Genomic DNA, 6,038 nt, shown 5'->3' with positions numbered 1-6,038 from the left:
ATAAATGATTTGTTGAAGTAGGTGTTTCACTAGCTTAATAATGGAAACTGAGATTTGCAAAATTTAACCGATTTTCAAGTTCACTTAAGAACTTGTGTTTAGAACTGGAACTCAAATGTTTTCTGATTCTTAGTTGACTGTCCTTTGGGATATTGCTAGTACTGCATGAAAAAGAAGGTTCTATAACCAAACTATTTGAAAAATGCTAAGGTAAACTAGTGTCTGCTTTAGGACTCCCCAGAACCTTTCATTAACTAACATCAAATGCAAATTCCCAAAAGGAGAATATAGGAGGTAGTGTTTCCCAAATTTATTTGGTTCTAGAATCCTTTCCAGAAACAGTGATCAAGCCCCTGTGTTTCATGTGGCCCTGAATAAGAATTAAGATTGGGCAAATTACCTAAACCTATCTACATCCCTGTGTCCTTGTCTCTAAATGGAGGGATAATGATAGCTTTTCCACAGGGTGGTTGTGAGAGTTCAAAGAGTTGATGCACTTGGAGCAGTGTCTGCTATATGTAATTGCTTAATTACAAGTAATTGCTGAATTACACATGACTGTTTGATAGCCACATATACATCTGGCACACACATCGGCAAATCCAATCTCTTTTTAAAGATGAAGAGCAATTCAGGGAAGTGAAATGATTCTCTCAAGGTCACGAGGCCAGCAAGAGAGAGCTGGAATACAGACAAGTCTTCTAAACCCAAGGGCACAGTTCTATTTATCAAAACAAGAAAAATGAAACCATATATCCATTTTGATATTCAGGTTCGAATGAAAACTGGAAGATCATGGTCCTTACCTAGATTTTTTTAAAAAGAGATAAAATAAACATCTGAATATTTGGCGAGAGAGGGATGTCTGGCTGGTATTTTTGCTCACTTTCTGTCTGAGGGATGCAGTTTCCTCTTTGATGAGATTGATTTGTAACTCCCTGCACTGCTAAACCACTGATCTCAATTTAACTATACAACTTGGGAGAGCTGGAGCTGTGCCATTTTCCCAGAAAATGATTAAGACCAACTCTAAGAATATTGTGAACTTTATCAGGAAAATCAATTCCTCTAACAAGGAAGTGAATCACTATTGATTTTTTTTCCTCTCTAATTGGACTCTGAGCCCCGATAGCTTTTCATAAGTGGTGGCAGCTTGCTTTCAGCAAAACGCGTTTTTCACTCAGCAGTGGAGCATAGCATGCTCTCCAACACCTGTGACATTCTTTTTCTTTCTCTAATTTGTATTCCAACTTGAAGGTGAACATGGAAGCTTTCAGACACCTGCTATTCACAGCAACATGATGTTCATGAGACTTTTGTTGCCCTAAATGGACAATTTCTGTGTTCCTGTAATATGTAGATACATGGGGGTGGTGGAAAGGGCTTGGTACAGAGCAGATGATGCACAATGAGAAAATGGCTAAGATGTAACTAAGGTGACTGGTGAAGCAGCAAGCCATACACTCCCAATCCAAGATGCCTACATGAATGTGCCCCATAATTTACAATATTTGAATTATTTGAAGTACTAAAAGGAAAGTTTCCAAATTATTTTTATCAGGTGGACACACATTTTTTAAAAACTCTGCCAAAGATAGCACAATAGAAAAAAAAAATTACAGACAAAATTTAGTTATAAATATCCATGCAAATGTCTTAAAGTACAAGTGTATTCCAGTGTACTTGCTGTGCCTGATGTTTAGGAGATGTAGTAATGGACAAGCTGCAGTGCCTGCCCTCAAGTAGTCTAAATTTAGACTGGGGTTTCAAACCAGAAAAATGATTTTACTACACAATCATGTAAGATAAGGATAATCGCAGATGACCCATATATTGCTAGGAAGGCTCAAAGGAAAGCACTTGGTAATACTTGGTTTGGGCATATGAATAACAATTTGGAAGAGCTGCTCTTTGAGTTGAGTGGTGAAGAAAATCATGGCTAAAGGTCTCAGTTCTGCCCTTGTTCTGCCAAGTTCAAATCCCAAGTCTGGGACTTCATTATTTTATGCTGCTTAACTGATGCATCTTTAGATGTGGGCTCATCTCTAGAATCTGGGTAGCTTGAATAATACAGGGACATAGTAGGTTATTCTTGTTGGAACAGATCACTTTCCTCAGATAACTGTAATAGATAGCAAACATGACCACAATTCTTTGTAGCATCTCCCATTAAGAAGTGGAATCTGAGACTTCCCTGGCTGTCCAGTGGCTAAGACTCTGTGTTCCCAATGCAGGGGGCCCTAGTTCAATCCTTGGTCAGGAAACTAGATTTCACATGCCACAACTAATACCTGGAGCATCACAAAAAAAATTTTTTTAAGTAAATATTATAAAAGAAGCAAAATCTGCTTCCTTCTTCCTTGAATCTGGGTTGGCTTTTCCATTGACTTTGATTAGCAATGTGATGAAAATGGTAGTGTACCCGTTTCATGCCTGGTCTTCAAGAGGTCCTATATTTCCACTTACTGTTCTTTTTTTCTTTTTTTGTGTTCTGTTTTGATAACATTTGTATTTATTTTTTAATAGGATTACAGAGCTGGAAAGGGTCTTGGAGACCCTGGAGTATACTGGAGTATAGTTGATTTACAATGTGGTGTTTGTGTCAGGTGTCCTGCAGCTTGATTCAATTATACATAGACATATATCTGTCCTTTTTTTTTACTCTTTTCCCGTATAGTTTATAATAGAGTGTTGAGTAGAAGTCCCTGTGCTATACAGTAGATCCTTGACTCTATTTTTATATAAAAATATGGAACACTTCCCAAATTTGCATGTCATCCTTGCGCAGGAGTCATGCTAATTTTCCCGTATGGTTCCAACTTTAGTATATGTGCTGCCGAAGCAAGCACTCATCCTCATTCTTTTAAACTTCTTAGAATCTTCTAAATTATAACTGATGCTCTTATGACAATTTCACATACACACTTCCAAGCCATAATTTGGTGCAGGCTCTTTTAAATTTTTGGAACTCTCCAGCATTCCCTTTCATTGAGGAGAAATTCACTGATTTTTTTAAAAAGATTTATATGTTATTGAGGTACATAAGTTTCATGTGTACAATATTATATTTCTACCTCCATATATTTTAGTTTGCTCATCACCAAAAATTTAGTTTCCATACATCACCACACAGTTGATACCCTTTACTTATTTCGCCCTACCTCATCTGGTAACCACCACTCTGTTCTCTGTATCTATATGTCTGTTTTGGTTTTGATCGTTCATTAATTTTCTTCTTTTTTTTTTATATTCCACACGTACATGGGTCATATGGTATTTGTCTTTTTCTGACACATTTCACTTAGCAAGGTGACCTCAGGGTGCATCCACATTGTCACAAATGACAAGGCTCATCTTTTTTGCTGGCTGTCTACTCACTGTTGATGGAGCCACGTGAACAGGCCTGGACCTTACTACTGGAGGATGAGGCTGGGTAGAGATGGAACTCAATCACTCAGTTGTCCCAGCCCAAACCCAGACACATCAGCCCCACAAGTCAAGCCTGGCTGCTGTCAAGAAATTTCCAAAGATTTTCCACATTTTTGTTCATGAGTACTGACTGCATATAAAAGCTACTGTGTGTTCTCTGAAGTGTTCTAGCTGTGTGTGAGACACTAAGCTGATGGGCTTAAGTGAGCAGTTCTCATTAAGACTGTGAGGCAATCTCATTCACCATTGCAACAAAAAGAATAAAATACCTAGGGATAAACCTACCTAAAGAGACAAAAGACCTGTATGAAGAAAACTATAAGACACTGATGAAAGAAATCAAAGCTGACACAAGTAGATGGAGAGATATAACATGACTATGAGTCAAGTTATAATAAGTCAGAAAAAGACAAATACCATATGACCCATGCATGTGTGGAATATGTGAAAATGACTATACTACCCAAAGTAATCTACTGATTCAACGCAAACTACCAATGGCATTTATCACAGAACTAGAACAAAGAATTTCACAATTTGTATGGAAGCAAAAAAGACCCCAAATACCCAAAGCAATCTTGAGAAAGATTGCTTTGAGAAAGAAGAGTGGAGCTGGAGGAATAAACCTTCCTGACTTCAGACTATACTACAAAGCTACAGTCATTAACACAGTATGGTACTGGCACAAAAACAGAAATATAGACCAATGGAACAAGATAGAAAGCCCAGAGTAAACTTGTGCACCTTATTTTTGACAAAGGAGGCATGAATATACAATGGAGAAAAGACAAGCTCTTCAATACATGGTGCCAGGAAAACTGGACAGCTACATGTAAAAGAATGAAACTAGAACACTTTCTAGTGCTATACACAAAAATAAACTCAAAATGGATTGAAGATTTAAATGTAAGGCCAGAAATTACAAAGCTCTTAGAGGAAAACATAGGCAGTACTCTTTAACATACATCACAGCAAGATCCTCTTTGACCCCCATCCTAAAGTAATGGAAATAAAAACAAAAGTAAACAAATGAGACTTAATTAAACTTAAAAGATTTGCACAACAAAGGAAGCAATAGACAATATTAAAAAAGAGCCCTCAGAATGGGAGAGAATAATTGCAAGTGAAGCAACTGACAAAGGATTAATCTCCAAAATATATAAGCAGCTCATGTAGCTCAATACCAGGAAAACAGACAATCCAATCAAAAAATGGGTGGAAGACCTAAAAGACATTTATTTGAAGAAGACATACAGATGGCTAATAAACACATGAAAAGATGCTCAACATCACTCATTATTAGAGAAATGCAAATAAAAACTACAATGAGGTATCACCTCACACAGGTCAGAATGGCCATCATCAAAAAATCTACAAACAATAAATGCTGGAGAGGATGTAGAGAAAAGGGAATCCTCTTGCACTGTTGGGAATGTAAATTGATACAGCCACCATGGAGAACAATATGGAGATTCCTTAAAAAACTAGGTGTAGAAATACCATATGACCCAACAATTCTACTCCTGGGGATATATTCTGAGAAAACCATTGAATGTACCCCCAAAATGCTCATTGCAGCACTTTTTGCAATAGCTAGGACATGGAAGCAACCTAGATGTCCATCAACAGATGAATAGATACAGAAATTTTGGTACATATATACAATGGAATATTACTCAGCTACAAAAAAGAATGCATTTGAGTCAGTCCTAATGAGGTGGATGAACCTACAGCCTATCAAACAGAGTGAAGTCAGTCAGAATGAGAAAGACAAATATTTATTAGTGCATGTGTGTGGAATCTAGAAAGATGGTGTTGATGAACCTATTTGCGGGGCAAGACCAGAGGCACAGACATAGAGAAGAGATTTGTGGGCACAGTAGGGGAAGGAGAGGTTGGGATGAATTGGGAGAGCAGCATGGAAACATATACATTACCATGTGTAACACAGCCAGTGGGAATCTGCTGTGAGACACAGGCAGCTCAGCCCAGTGCTCTGTGTCAACCTAGAGGGGTGGGGTGGGTGGGAGATGGGAGGGAGGTTCAGGAGGAAGGGGACATATGCATACCTGTGGCTGATTCATGTTGAGGTATGGCAGAAACCAGCATAATGCTGTAAAGCAATTATTCTCCAATATTAAATTTTTAAAAAATCATAAAAAAAGATATGTGAGGTGTGTGAAAGCTATTTCCTGACTTCAAACGGAAGTCAGAAAATCTGGTTACTGTACTAATGAACTACAAGGATTCAAGCAAGACATTTAGCCCAAACGGCTTCAGTTCCCTCATCATGAAATGAGGGAGCAGAATTGGGTCTCCAGGATTCTAGACTTCCTGCCATGCTGAGTCGCTTTCTGGATCCTCTGGGCACTAGGGTTAGTAGCAGTTCTCTGCTATAAAAGAAAATGATTTCCATCTTCAAGCTTATATTATTTTATTTAGCTTTAACTATGCTAGTTACTCATATACCAGTGATCCATTAGTATTTAGAAAATAGAGTATTCAGATATGGAAAAAAATAATATTCCCACAATTCAACTGTATATTATGTGAACACTGTTAACAGTCCATCCTTATTTCTAATCACCTGCCAATGCGTGAGCCATAAT

General features: G+C 37.8%; 1 non-coding gene across 1 annotated transcript; it reads right to left on the bottom strand.

The window, feature by feature from the left end:
• Positions 1-2,743: 2,743 nt before the first annotated feature.
• Positions 2,744-2,849, bottom strand: LOC136168033 (U6 spliceosomal RNA). The gene has a single exon (XR_010663198.1). It is a non-coding gene; the product is annotated as a U6 spliceosomal RNA (small nuclear RNA).
• Between the last annotated feature and the right edge of the window lie 3,189 nt (positions 2,850-6,038).

Source organism: Muntiacus reevesi, chromosome 4, assembly GCF_963930625.1.
Source record: "Muntiacus reevesi chromosome 4, mMunRee1.1, whole genome shotgun sequence".
Taxonomy (NCBI): Eukaryota; Metazoa; Chordata; class Mammalia; order Artiodactyla; family Cervidae; genus Muntiacus; species Muntiacus reevesi.
This window is presented reverse-complemented; position numbering and strand designations above follow the sequence as displayed.